This window comes from Lactuca saligna, chromosome 5, assembly GCF_052625555.1.
Source record: "Lactuca saligna cultivar CGN05327 chromosome 5, ASM5262555v1, whole genome shotgun sequence".
In the NCBI taxonomy this organism is placed as follows: domain Eukaryota; kingdom Viridiplantae; phylum Streptophyta; class Magnoliopsida; order Asterales; family Asteraceae; genus Lactuca; species Lactuca saligna.
In genome coordinates, this window is record NC_136421.1 from 218542035 (window position 1) to 218557662 (window position 15628).

At 37.8% G+C, this 15628-nt stretch overlaps 1 pseudogene; it reads left to right on the top strand.

The window, feature by feature from the left end:
* The first annotated feature begins 4718 nt into the window (after window positions 1-4718).
* On the top strand, window positions 4719-5425 carry LOC145045335 (auxin-binding protein ABP19a-like; annotated as a pseudogene).
* Window positions 5426-15628: the final 10203 nt, after the last annotated feature.

Sequence of the window (15628 nt, forward strand, 5' to 3'; positions counted from 1 at the left end):
GGAAAACCTACATAAGAAATCAAGCATGAAAGATGTTTATGAGATTTGTGAAGATCAATTAAATCCTATATAGTATCCAATTACAAGTATGTAATAGATAGTACGTGTAACTCCCGAGTCCTCATAGTATGTCGTAAGTCGGTGTTTCCTATGGAAGAAAATCCTCAAGTGTGGATGTCGTTGAATTGGAAATCCCCAAACATAGAAGTCTTTAGAAGAAGCCTCTGAGTATAGAATCATGGCCTATTCATCCAATCGAGAAGTCCTCAAGCATTTAGATTTCCAACCACCGTATTCGAGTTCGGTCATGCATTGGTCGAGCCAAAATAAAACTTAGTTGCATATTCTAAGTCTAGTTGTGGTACAACCATTGTACTATCGAACTCTAAATATGGTTTTTGACCTAAAATCCTGAGTTGCGGCTTTGTGGGTTTGTATTGGTGAGCAGTAGTTACACTTATACGAGTATATACATATCGCTCTATATCTTTTAATCTTTTTTTTTGGTTTGGTTGTATCTTATTTTTAGGGTTTTATACTCCAAGACTATCAATTAAGGATCAGCAAGATGATAAGTACCTGATGGTAGGACCATTTTAGCATATAGTCGTTCTAAATCCAGCAACCCAAGCGATAGTTCAAACTAGCCACCTCTTTTGTAAGTAGTCAAGAAGTAGGGTAATTAATACTTATACTTACTATTACACTTAAAGGGTTAAACCTAATCAGAGTGTAACCCTAGGTTATAGTTGTATTTCCTAAGGAATTACTAGTTCACTATAATCAATAGCTCTAATACCAATCTTTCATACACCTAGCCGACGGCCGAAGCTCTAGACAGTGCAACGTTGGGATGTTGGGATTTAGGTCAAAGATATACATTGAGTAATACACAGGATGTACTAACCAACATAACTATTTATTCATTAAATAAAATATGTTACACTATTGTTCGAGATAAAGTAGGTTACGAAAGCAAAGTATAAAGGTAAAGCACAAAAGTTTACGGTTTCATCATAGGGGTTATCTCCTCCTTCAAACGAGTTTATTCTCCTGAAAATACATGTGGTTTGAGAGGTCAACATAATGTTGGCGAATCCACAAGTTTATGATTTTAAAATGTTGAGTGGATATTTTAGTTTTACCTTGTTAATCCTACACTAGCTTTCTCAAGTTTGTGTGTACTATCACTACTTTCTTAGGTTGGTTCCTAGTAGTAGTTTAATATAGTTAGTTTTAGTTTAACAAAGTTACGACGAGTTCCTATAATCGATCTATCATTGTTTATCCTAAAGACCACGACGCTTCATTGGACGTCTCTATGTGTTTAGAAAGTAATGATTGCTTCGACTTGTCGTCGATTTGTAGAAACCAACCACCGGTGGGAGTGTCAATCTCGTATAGATCTATACATATCTCTCCCGCTCACTTAAGATATAACGATTATAGGCTGAGGGCCAACTGAAAATCTATCAGCATGTTGATGAATCATGTCTCATCTAACTCTTTTTGTGGGTGGCTCCCCTGGTGGGTCGTGTTGTTATTTGCGTTATATTTATATAGGTTTACTTATTTTGTGTGTGTGTGTGTGTGTGTGTGTGTGTGTATATGTATATATATATATATAGTGTATTTTGCGTAGTTAAGTATTTAGGCAGAGTAACACTAGGTACTAAGCTTATCCAAAAGGTGGCTATAATAATGCGTTTCAGCGTTTCCTGGAAATTGGCAAGTGTAACAACTAGGTATGATCTTATCTATCATTGGGATTCATTATAACAACTAGACATAATATAACCTAAAAAGTTTGGGTAGAGTATCTACCGGGCATAATATCATCTTAATGTTATGAGCATAATTATCTAACTTCAGTTAGTAATAACTATGTAAAGTCACATTATAAACGTATACCCCCCCCCCCACCCCCACCCCCCCCACCCCCCGGAAAGGATTTGGAAAATGGAGTCGTGAACTCACATGTGAGTTATGAAAACATTGTTGTAGGGTCTAAACCACAAGTTAGTACTTCCGAGAGGCGCCTGGGGCAGTGGCATGTGAATCGAGATAGAGAAAGAACGTATAAGAGGGCTGAGGAAATGATATGCTAAAGCTTTCTATTTATAGCAAGTTTTGGAGTTTGCGCCGCATGTTACGCACCGCACAAATACACATGAAACGTACAATGTTGCCACGTGTCATCCCATCAGTGTTCCACGTCACCCGGTATCCAGGCATATCAACTGTCAGGTGTGCGCAGCACACTGCACGTGAACGCGCATGACGGTAAAAATCAAACTTTGAAATTCCATAACTCTCACATACGATTCATTCTCAATGACTCTTATATATCTGTGTATGTCTCATCATTCTCTGTGACTCTCTTTTTGGTTGTTTTGTCTAGTTTTGACTTTTGTTTTTCGACGAGTTGATCATATAAAATCATAACTCTCTCCTTTGACTTCTGTTTTAGGTGTTCATTGCCTCATAATTCCTACTTTAAGTAGTACTTCGGTTGATTAGTTTGTGACTTTTTCCAAAAGTCAACCAATCTCTCTGTAGTTATCGTCGTTGTAATTTTTTTAATTGCGGTAGATATTTATTTACTACAAATGTCATATCCCACTCATAGCGTGTCGGATTCTTATGGAATCTGTATTTTTGGAATCGTGGTGACTTAAGGAGTCTAAATATGCTAACACTCAAAGTGTCGTGACTTTTTACGCACTTATTTTTTAGCCTAACAGTTGACATAATTAAGGACGAAAAATTTGAATATATTAAAATATAACGTGTGATTACAAAGATGTCCTTATTACATTTTTACGTCCTAAATTTTAACGGCGATTGGTGACGTATTATCTGGGTTGTCACATTAGCGATGTACATTGATATATGTTGTGTGGTGAAATGGAACATTTTGAACATGCAACACAATAATACTCGTGAAGATGCTTAGCAATTTTTATTTGGTATGGACAGGTAAACTATCTTAAATATGCTTTGCCAAGAATAAAGTGTGCTTGTGCATGTTTATCAACAATGATAATTGTCAAAAAAAAAAAATGGGTTCGTACAAGTTTGCATACATTGTATTCTCAAAGATGGTGGTTATTTTATTAGAATCCGAGAAATGAGGTTGTGTGGTAAAAACATCTACAATGATGAATTAAATGGGAGGGTCAAATGAAATAGTCGAATGAGATGGTAAGTCTATTTGTCATTCAATGCATTAAACTACACCATAATGAGATGTCACATTCTCATTTAATGGATTTTGAGTTCAATGATCATTAAACTTTTCAATGAGAAAAAGGAAAATTCTTAATTCTTAAGTATATGCTATAAATTAGTTTTTATAATTTTCTATTGAATTTTATAAAGTTTAATGCATTGTAGAAAAATATAGAATTGTATAGAATGTAAAAAACTGTTACGACAATCCGTTAAACTCTTTGGAGTTTAATGCATTGTGTATGCCCTAATACACTTCCCCTTTATACTCTTTGTTATTTAAATAATTCTTTTCAAAATATAATACAACTAGTAATTGATCCCACATTTTTCTGTGGGGTTTTACATGTTTCTTTTGCGTATTAGGAGTGAAAATTTATTAAACCGATGATGTTTTACAAAGTTCAAAGTTAAAGAGGTCAAAATTACATTTAAAAATAGAGGGGTAAAAAATGTTTTTTACAAAGTAAAGGAGTGAAAATCATATTTTATATATATATATATATATATATATATATATATATATATATATATATATATATATATATATATATATATATATATATATATATATATACATACTACGAAGACTAGAGATAAACACGAAATTCTAGAAAATAAATGGGTAAAAGTTACATTCTACAAAGCTGAAGGTGGATGGGGTGAAAGTAAAATTTTAAAAAGTAATTGGATGAAAAATATAATTTTACAAAATAAAAGGCTAGTAATCAACTATACAAGGTTGAAGGATTAAAGTTTCACTTTATGGGCGTGTTTGGTAAAAGTAATTGTTAGTTGGAAGCGGGTAGCGGTTAGCTATAACTTTTATTTGTTATATGAATGTTTGACAAAAGTAGCTGGAAGCTTTTGAAATCTATAAAATTACATAAAAGGACAATTGATTAAAAATAAATAAATATATAAATATATTTTTAAGGGTAATTATGTAAATTGATTTCAAAGCACGGGAGCGTTTTGTTAAACGCTACATGAAGTAGCTTATAGAATCGGAGCGTTTTGTTAAAACTAAAAGCTAAATGCTCGTACTACCAAATGAAGTTTTTTGTTTAAATTAGAACGTTTTATCAAAAGTTAAAAGCTAGAAGCTCTCAAACGCTTCCAAAAGCTCCGTGCCAAACACGCCTATATGTATGGACATACTTGTACATTTAATGGTTATACTATTAGCTATATTTAGTTCATATATAGTCCAACAACTAAAACCGGATTGAAGTGTTGATTTGATTTTTCTAATCCAAATACGTTGTTTCTACAAGTTGTATTTTACAAATTATTTCATTAATTATAAAAATACATAATATTATTTCATTAGTCATAATAATATGTATTTTTACGATGAAAATAACAATATGCATGTGAAAATCTAAATCCATTCATATAGGTTTCATGTGTATCGGTGTACATTGTATTCCCCCCTATATTTATAATCCTCATCTTCTATGCACCCACCAAACACACTCCAAATAATGTTGATCCCCACTCTTCTTATACTCTCTCTTCTCTTTGCGACATCGTCTGCATCTGTGCACGACTTTTGTGTAGCTGATTTGTCACAGTCCGACACTCCTTTAGGTTTCCCATGCAAAGATCCCAAGAAAATAACGGCAGATGATTTTGCTTTCTCGGGCCTTGGTGAACCCGGGAACACGACCAATCCCATCAATGCTTATGTCACTCCAGCATTCACTCCCCAGTTTCCGGCTGTGAATGGGCTTTGGATATCCATGGCTATACCGATGCACACTCACCCTGGAGGCACGGAAATGTTGTATCTCATCAAAGGGACTACTTGTGTTGGATTCATATCGTATGATAATACTTTGTATGCCAAGACGATAAAAGAAGGGGATACTTTTCTTTTTCCACAAGGGCTGGAACACTTTATAAAAAATTGTGGTACGAAACCCGTATTTGGAATCACTAGCTTCAGTAGTTCGATGCCGGGAATGCAATTACTAGAACTGATGTACCAACGAAAGTGGTGTCTGGGACAGCTTTATTGGATTCAGCACAAGTTAAGAAACTCAAGGGTGTTCTTGGTGGGTTTGGTTAAGGTTGCTTTTGGGTTTCAAGTTCTTGATTTACTCTCATCTTGTTGTCGTTTGTTTGTTGTAGTACCAAGCATCTAGTGATTTAGATGTTTGGTGATGTTCGTTTTTAACGGTTTTTTTTTTTAATTTGGTAAGCTTAGGGATATTTTAGAATGGAATGTTGTAAGCTCAAATGAGAGGGATTTAAATGGCCTTAAGCTTTGGAATAAGCAGCAGTTGTGTTGATTTCCACGTTAGACCTTGTTATTCTAAAAACTCATACTAATATGCTTTCTAACATTGAAGGAAAGGTTGGCGGGGTTGTCTTAGAGAAAGCGTGTATTTGACATTACCTTCCTAAAAGGAGGATTTTTTCAACATAAAAAACCAAAAATCAATTATAATAAATTTTACATGGAATCGTTGGATGGTTGATAAAATAGATAATTTCATTTGTTAAAATCTCAATCTTATCATAGATCCATAGCCATCCTGCGATTTCATCAAGGTAAATCGGTCTCGATCTTACTTGGTTTTATTTTTGTTTAGATCGGAATAAAATTGTAGAATCGGATGGTAATATCATATGATTGGTTGTAAAATTGTACGGTATAATCTACCTACTTATAAAATAATGAAAATAATGACATGTGGAATCCACTAATTCTCCCTCTTAATTTGTTTTTTCATTTTGATATTTGTTTTGATTTAACGAGTATAAGATGAGTAGAAATAAAATGTAAGAAAATAATTTGATTTCTCATATTTATATAGGACTATGTTATCCTTAACAAGTTGAACTACAAATCAATATTAAAACTTATAGGTATACCATCTAATTTTTACACATGATTATGGTCGATAGAAATACTACAAAAATGATGCAAGTCGAAATTGCATCCCCAAATGAAATAATTTGGACATGATAGTCTGGCCCAATGATGGGCCTATAATTTTAGAACACCTCCCAAATTTTGGTTACTTTATCCAAACCCCAAAAGGTTGGCACTAAAGATTCCCAAAATCCATTATATAAGAGATAAATCAAATACTTAACGATCCATCTCAATGATCACGAAGTAATTAGGGAAAACCCTTATACGTTCATTGTCAAGCCTCCACCATGGTTTTTTATTGGGAAAATGACTTAAAAACCCAACGAAGTTTCCATACCGTTTATAAAACTCCAATCATGTTTTGTCTGTTCAAAAAAACTCAACAAACTTAACATTTTATCTAAAAAGCCCAACTAAGTTACACTTTTTCGAAAGTCAAATAAGGAAAACAGATGACGTGGCTTATTACCGTATCGGAAAAATGACTTGTTAGACCAACGAAGTTTTCAAAACGTTTAAAAAACTCCAATCATATTTTGACTGTTCAAAAAAAACCCAACGAACTTAAACAAAACAAAATTTGAATTTTCTAAACGGTTTGAAACTTTGTTGGACTTTTTAGACAAAATGTTAGGTTCGTTGGGTTTTTTTGAACAGACAAAACATGATTGGAGTTTTTTGAATGGTTTGAAAACTTCGTTGGGCGTTTAAGTCATTTTCCCTTTTTTATTTTATTTTATCCTAAACCCTAAGCATATCAACCTGAGACCAATTAAGCTACAAGGGATCCACTTTAAAGTTAATGCATTTCCAAATGCTTTCACTGTTCCATAAAAACATGTTTGTTAGGCTATATGGTATGGAGCATTTTACACATGTAGAAATCCTATGTAAAGGGTATTTTCACTAGTAACCACCATCCCAAAACATATGGTAATTGTCTTGTAGAGTGGGGGTTGTCACGGATGTTTGAGGAAGTGTTTAGGACCTAATGTTACTTTTATCTAGTTATTCAAAAAGTGAAAAACATGAATCTTGTATGATATAAGTTGTGCAACTAGTATTACATTACATGGTTTCTATTATCCCTCCTATTTTATAATAAAACTAGGCATATGTCCGCGTGTTGCACATGTTAAAAAATTTTGTTAAAATATTGAAAAAGTATATGTTGTTTAAATGATTATGTTATTGACATTAGTATTAGCATAATAATTTTTACACTAAATTTATATATATAATCTCAACAATTTTGAACAATATTACTCAATGACATCTATTCGCTTCGAACAAGATTTAGTTTATCAAAGAAAGGAATTGAGTTAGAGTCCCTGGTATGTCCGGTTTGTGAGGTGGGGATTGAAACTACTCAGCATTGTTTTTTTCTTTGTCAAGTGGCGATGGAAGTATGGAGTTCGGTGGCTCGTTGGTGTGACATTGTACTCCTTGTGTCGAGTTTTATATATATCTGAATGGATCTCATGGGTTGATGATTCTACATGGTCAGTCAATCGAAAATTGAAATTTGAGGTAATCATAATGACCACAATATAGGTGATGGAAACAAAGGAATTCAGTGGTTTTTTATGATAACTTGATACATAAAAGTTTTATTTTTGACTTAATGGTTTTGAATTCTTTTTCATGGTTGAATAACCGAGCTTCCAAAATTGATGTAAATTGGAATACTTTAATTCAATGTCCTTTGTAAGGTGATTTTTGTTTTTTTGTTCCAGTTACTTGCTAGAACTTAAATATATGAAATATATTGTTGTTAAAAAAATAGCATCTACTCGCTACTTGCGTGTAAATAAATTTGAATACTATTCTCGATAGTGTTATTTTTTTAATAATTGTTATGTTACTTTTTAACTATTGATGTTAATTAATTTACAAAATCATTTGGAAAAAAAATCATTATTATAAACAAAAATAGTATTTTGATATTATTTTAGTTAATTTGACACGTTTAAACATTTTACTGATTTAAAATACAAAAAATTAAATAAAAAAAATCTTTGCTCATTTTTTAAGTTTATTTAAGCTTTGCTTTAGGTTTTAAATTCTATACTATATTTAAATTAACAAATCAAATATATTAAATTGATAATTTAAATTTTGAAATAGACATTTTATTTAACATCATATTTAAATCTATAATTTAAAAAAAAAAAAAAAAAAAAAAACACACACTAATATATTATATTGTTAATTTGAATAATCTTACATATTAATGATAATGCCTTATATTTAATAAGTTAAATAAGGTAGAAGTAGAAATAACAAGATTTTCAAAACAATTTAATGATTCAAATATATATATATATATATATATATATATATATATATATATATATATATATATATATATATATATGTGTGTGTGTGTGTATGTGTGTGTGTGTGACATCCCCATTTTTCACAGTCAGAAAAGACCGATTTGTTTACGCTTGTTTAAAAATCATAGTAATCGTTTACAGAAAACAGTTGCGGAATTTGTTCCCAAAACAAATTATGATAAGAATTTATCAAATCATTTCTTTAAAGAAATTTATTTTCATTAAATAACAAAATCTCGGGATGTCAAGTTCCGATACAGACCTATAACACCGTAATTTTTCAAACAATTTTTTTGAAAATTAAAATAGTTTATCTCTTTAATACTTTTCATAAAAATCCCATTTGTTTAAGTTGCAATGCATAACTCTTTTGTTCAATCAATTAATAAACCAGGATCTTTAAAACAAACGTTTCCCCTGGTATGTACAATCGAGCCGGTGCCGTCCCGTGAACCTGAGAAACCTGAAACACATAACACAAAACACTGTAAGCACGAAGTTTAGTGAGTTCCCCAAAATACCACTCTAACACATATTAGTTACTCAAGGCTATAACTCTGCGGGCCCTTGGGCCCTAACTTTGTGTGTCTCAGTGGGACCCTCCAGTCCCAACTCTCTGTGGACCCTCTGGTCCTAACTCTATGGACCCAAAGGTCCTAACTCTGATAACTCAGAATCATGCATATCACATATCACAATAAATCTCATAAAATAAATAACATACAATTACACTGACACATAACTCTAAACCTAACTCTGTGGACCCTCTGGTCCTAGCTCTGTGGAGCTTCCGGTACTAACTCTGATATACACACAACATAAATCACATAGAAATAATGCAGTGCCACACATCGCATAGATAGCATACAATAACTCTGTCACATAACTCTATTACCACTCTAGGTAAAGTATAGTGAGAAGACTCACCTGCTACTGCCGACTGAAGAACAAGATCACGCTACTCCGACCACCGACAGGAACTCCACCACTGAATCACCGAAACCAATAAATACCAATAACAACCAAAATACCCCTGGAAGTCAACTGCTCAACTCTTGGTCAAAGTCAAAGTCCTCAGTCAAAGCCAACCCTCCTGACTGACTCTACTCGCCGAGTCAACCCGCTGACTCGTCGAGTCCCCATGCTCTGAAACTCCCATAACACGACTCAACTCGTCGAGTCGCCCCAAGGCTCGCCGAGTCCCACAACTCTGAGTCAAACCGTACTCAACTCACTGAGTCATCCCTTGACTCACCGATTCTCAGCTTAACCAGAAAAGGTTAGGACCTCAAGACTAAACTCGTCGAGTCCAAGAACAGACTCGCCGAGTCCAAGGCTATCTTCAACTAACTCGCCGAGTTTCTGTCTATTTTCATGCAACTCGCTGAGTGCACCCATGTGACTCGCCGAGTACCACTAGCTCTTAACTCATACAGAGGCTTTCCAAGCCATGTAGGGTCTCCAATCCATAGATCTACTCCTATACAAGCCATCCATCACGTAAAGTGGCAAACTTTACATGAATCCAAGGAGATCTAAGCATAATACACTCTTGGGCTAAGGTTTGGGGCTAAAAGACTTCATCAACAGCTCTTGAACAGGGACTTTATGCTCTTTTGGATTATCAATACTCTAGATCTGAGGTAGCAACCTCAGATCTAACCTCCAAACTCAAGATAGCACTAGATATACACCCAAAAATCCCACAATGATAGATCTAGATGGACAACATCTCAAGCAACGAATTATTACCTCAAAAGAAGGCTCCAACAGAAGAATAAGTCAAAACCTTGAAAATCCCCTTGCTCCAAGCCTCTTAATCTTCAAAGATCTCTTCAACAAACACCCCTTCAAGATCCAAATGTTCTATAATTCTCTCACAACGAATATTAGGGTTTCTGGACTTCAAGGGAGAGCAAAGAGGCTGGGGAGAGGGTATTATGTTCTTTATATAGGGCCAAATCCCTGGGATTAGGGTTTTCTCCACACAGCACCAACTCGCCGAGTCCAGCCACCCACTCGCCGAGTTGACTACTAGACACGCGACCAGAATCGCAACTCTACTCGCCGAGTCTCCCCATGGACTCGCCGAGTTGACCATTCACATTTTCACTTTGAACCCTGAACTTTGCACCCCTGAACTCGGGATGTTACAATTCTCCCCCACTTAAATTAGGCTTCGTCCTCAAAGCCTGCGGAAACACAACTCCAGAAACTACTCTCGCAATGCACTACCTGGCATTAACCAAACCAGGTTCCTTAAAACACTACTACCGAAGCCCAAAACCTAACTCTTCCCCTACGGTGCCCAGACCACCGCCTTATCCTCTGACACCCACACTTATCAACCGAGTATCACTCCATGATACTTCACTCGCTCCAAATCACAATGATCGCTTGACCCTTACACAGCTAGACATCACCCCGGACCACTGGGTTCTAAACCGATACCAAACTGTTATCCCTTTCCTTGATTAGCATAACCTTTATCGAATTCACTTCTGGGACTCATCTCGCTTTCAATCCGAATCCAACTCTTTTTTTTCCGTGCTGACAGGATGACCCATCCTACAGATCTTGAACAACTGTCTTGAGCTCTCCTCTGTAATCGCATACACATGTTGAGCCTGCTCTACATCCTTGGGTTGGAAAAACCCGACATACTGACGATACCATCCGACATCCCCGGGATGAATTACCACTATATACATAACCTCCTAATCACAACCATACTTAAATCTAAGGCTCTATTCTTGCATTTCTTCCGAACTCCTCTGGTCCTAAACCACCAGAGATTCTTCCGCAACCTCAACAGACACCTAACCTGGATGCGCTTCCATACCACTGGCACAGACACAGTGTTCAACCACCATACTCTTAATCATCCATTCTCACTACGGCTTTCACTTCCGTGAACCAACTCTCCTCCCGGAGTTACATACCTTTCTCTTTCCTTACCCAAGGAAATCTAATTGTCAACCTTTCCACTTCAGACAAGTGTCACGGTGCTCACACCCCACTCTACACTATCCTTAGTAGAGTAACCGCAACTCCGTGTATCGCACATGCTCTGAATCTGCTCGCAATGACTCTCGGGTCCATGCACCACCTCTTCCCAGCAAATGGGGGTCTGACACCTCCTCCTATACAATAGCTCAAAGGGTGGCATACCAATGCTCGAATGATGGCTGTTGTATAGGAAAACTCAGCCAAGAGTATATACGTGTCCCAACTCTTTCCGAAATCTAATACACATGCCCGAAGCATGTCTTCGAGCGTCTGAATCGTCCGCTCGCTCTGAAGTGTCCTCAGACATCACCATGATAAACTCTAGCTCATTTCTCATATCCCACTTCGATACTGAGCACCAGGTCAGCTTCTGACTCCACAGCTGAAACTCCAAATATCACATATAACATGATCCAAAATATCTCACTAGCTTCCTCCCCGTGACCACTATCCCAGCCCAGTGACTCACAAGTCACGAAATTCTCTTTTCCTCATATGAAAAATACAATCCAACTGAGGATCGTCTCAACTCTGAGCTCCAGTTCCGCCCTTGGTTCAACCACTAGGCTCCAAAAACTCTATACTAAGGCTACTCAAGCCTAAAACTCTTATGCATCATACCCTGATCGGGGAACACTCCAACCTCACACTCTCTTGCCGTCTAGTGAGTATTATGGCTCCCCGCAATAACATGACAGCCTCTGACTAGTGAGTACTACGACTCCTCGTAGCACCACAACACCAACTGACTAGTGAGTACTACGGCTCCCCTCAGTACCACGACTCCCTCTCTCTGACTTGTGAGTACTACGGCTCCCCGTAGCATCACAACACCCTCTGACTAGTGAATTCTACGGCTCCCCGTAGCTTCACCCCATACTCTCATTCTCATCCCAACGACACACTACGTCCACTAACTCATGCTTCGTAGACTATCATAGATATCTACACACACTTGTCCCATATATGCATCACAGACTCGGGCGGCAACCGTTATAACAAAAATACTTACCTCTGCGGAGATCCCCTTTCTTAAATAATCCCTCTTGATGTTAATACCCGAAGGGCTCCCACTGGAACCGAAAATACATAATTCACCATTGGTCGTCTCAAAATTAAGATTCTAAATAACTCCGAGATCGGAACATTATTCGTGATCACCACGGAACACCATTACAAGACATCACGATGCCCTGCCTCAACCACTGATCTCTACTCCCAGCACCATACAGATACAACAATTTGTTCCCTCTGATCTCCATAAATAATTCTCCTTTTTACCCAATACACAACTTCAGTGTATCCAAACACTCAATTGGAATACAAAGAAAGCGCTAACGCTTCAGAACACGCTGTTGATCCTCCGAAACCATTTTCCCCTACTGCTCATTCCAAGCAAGAATACACATTCCGGCCCGGGGATTAACTACTCGAAAATCTTCTATCCAGAAGTTCTCAACTGTCCATACCATCATTACGAGTCTTCCCTTTGAAACGGCCCTGGCCACAACCAGATTCCTGACCGTTTGGCAACTGCCGAAGAGACACCCATCCTTTCTCAGACACATACCACATGCATTAACTCGCTCTGCTCCTTTCCTTGATCATCAATGACCCTGGCCTCATAATTCGAGCCGCAGATTTCTGTATCCATCCCCTAACCTCTCTTGCACAAATCTCTGGTTCCCTCAATAACATACCCGGTTCTCCCCCACTTAAGGTTCGAACCATCACCAATTGATGCACACACCATCCCATAGACTGCTTCCACTAGCAATATCACACCTTCCCTTGGAAGGTGCTATGCAACGCCCGATAATCTCCTTTAAAGAGATCAAGTAACCTCGATTACCCTGAATCTCAGAAGAAATCCTTAGGAACTTCTCATCACGACTGACTCTATTCGTTCACAGTCTCATACCATCCCAATACCGAACATCTCAACTGTCTAGTAATATCACCAACTCTTAGACTGAAACAATAAATCATCGTACTCCTCAACCTCGACTTCTCAACCCAAGTTCCAACACCTGAATCATCACAAGAACAGGGACTCCACTCCCATACTCAATATCCATCATAGACAGAAGAGCCACCGCCCTGATGTACTCTTCTGGATTGCCCACTGATATCGCTACCACACGCCCTACTATACTCAAATAGGGTGCAACGTGATCCTTGACCACCTCAGTCCCAACCGACTACCTGCTCATGATATATCTTTACCTCGCGGCAGACATGCTGCCTGATACTCTGGTGGAAAATCATCATAAATGCCAATCCGCAGGGTTTTACTCCTAAACCCCAAAATTGAAATCTCATGTTTCTCCTGTTTCCCACAGAAACATAAATAGCACCCATCAGGTCACAGACGGTGACATATCCTCCATTAACTGATCGCTCACTCAGGTCGCAATCCCCCATAAATGCCTTCTCTACAAATCCCTGAGTCTTGCAACTACATCTGACATCTTACCAATAATACTCTGAAATGATCCCGACGTCCCTCTCAAGGGATGCCTCTTCAGACTCAATCATGGCCCTTAGGCCTAAAACCCCATTGTGTCCAAACTCCACCAATCAATCCTGATCGGACAACCGAAGAATCACAAGCATCAATTGCTAAGAACCATGGTACTCAGCCCCTGACATCTCTTCTTAATCTGCTACAATGTATGGTACTCGAACCATGACGTCACTCCTCAATCTGCTACGATGTATGGTACTCGAACCATGACATCACTCCTCAATCTGCTACTTAGAACCTTCAGAATACTCCCTGTATCGATTATGGGTCCTCTGCTTTCGGTAGTACGGGCCCATACTACCTGCCACATCTACCCATACTTTCCACACTGACCATTCCAGAGCTCCTAAATAGCTGCTCAACCTTCTTGTTCACTAATTCCGCCACGCGTGCTCGCTCCTCAACGAAATTCTCTACTCTGCCAGCTAAGGTCACCCCCACTTCTCCACCATCAGCTGCTGAAGAGCTCCTAATGATGTCAGTCATCTACCTCTTGAATATCGTCGTATTCACTTGGTAGCTAACTCCCATCATCGAGAGTTCTACAAAGCATGAAGCAAGCAACATTCGGGCATCGAAGAATACATAGAGCTCACTCTGGATGATAACTCCGCTTGCTCTGCTCATTCTCAAGGTACCACCGAACTCTGCAACTCTACCCCTCGCGGGTTCTAACTATTCTTTGATAAACACCACCATACTCATCTAGGCGTCTCTCCTAGATTACTCCTCTACTCAAATCCCCTAAAAGGATTCCAATTGAATACTCTCACTCATACTCAAAATCACATCACATATAACAGCAACTCCTGGGCTAAGGCATCACAAATCAGGCCACTCTAGTCCTAAGATATGAAATACCTAGCACAAAACACTATAAGCAAGAAGCTTAGTGAGTTCCCCAAAATACCACTCTAACACATATTAGCCACTCAAGTCTATAACTCTGCGGGCCCTAACTCTTTGTGTCTCAGTGGGACCATCCAGTCCCAACTCTCTGTGGACCCTCTGGTCCTAACTCTATGGACCCAAAGGTCCTAACTCTGATAACTCAGAATCATGCATATCACATATCACAATAAATCTCATAAAATAAATAGCATACAATTACACTGACACCTAACTCTGTGGACCCTCTGGTCCTAGCTCTGTGGACCTTCCGGTCCTAACTCTGATATACACATAACATAAATCACATAGAAATAATGCAGTGCCACACATCACATAGATAGCATAAAATAACTCTATCACATAACTCTATTACCACTCTAGGTAAAGTACAGTGAGAAGACTCACCTGCTATTGTCGATTGAAGAACAAGATCACACTGCTCTGACCACCGACACGAACTCCACCACTGAATCACCGAAACCAATAAATACCAATAACAACCAAAATACCCTTGGAAGTCAACTGGTCAACTCTTGGTCAAAGTCAAAGTCCTCAATCAAATCCAACCCTCCTGACTGACTCTACTCACCGAGTCAACCCACTGACTCATCGAGACCCCATGCTCTGAAACTCCCATAACACGACTCAACTCGCCGAGTCGCCCCAAGGATCGTCGAGTCCCACAACTCTGAGTCAAACCGTACTCAACTCACTAAGTCATCCCTTGACTCACCGATTCTCAGC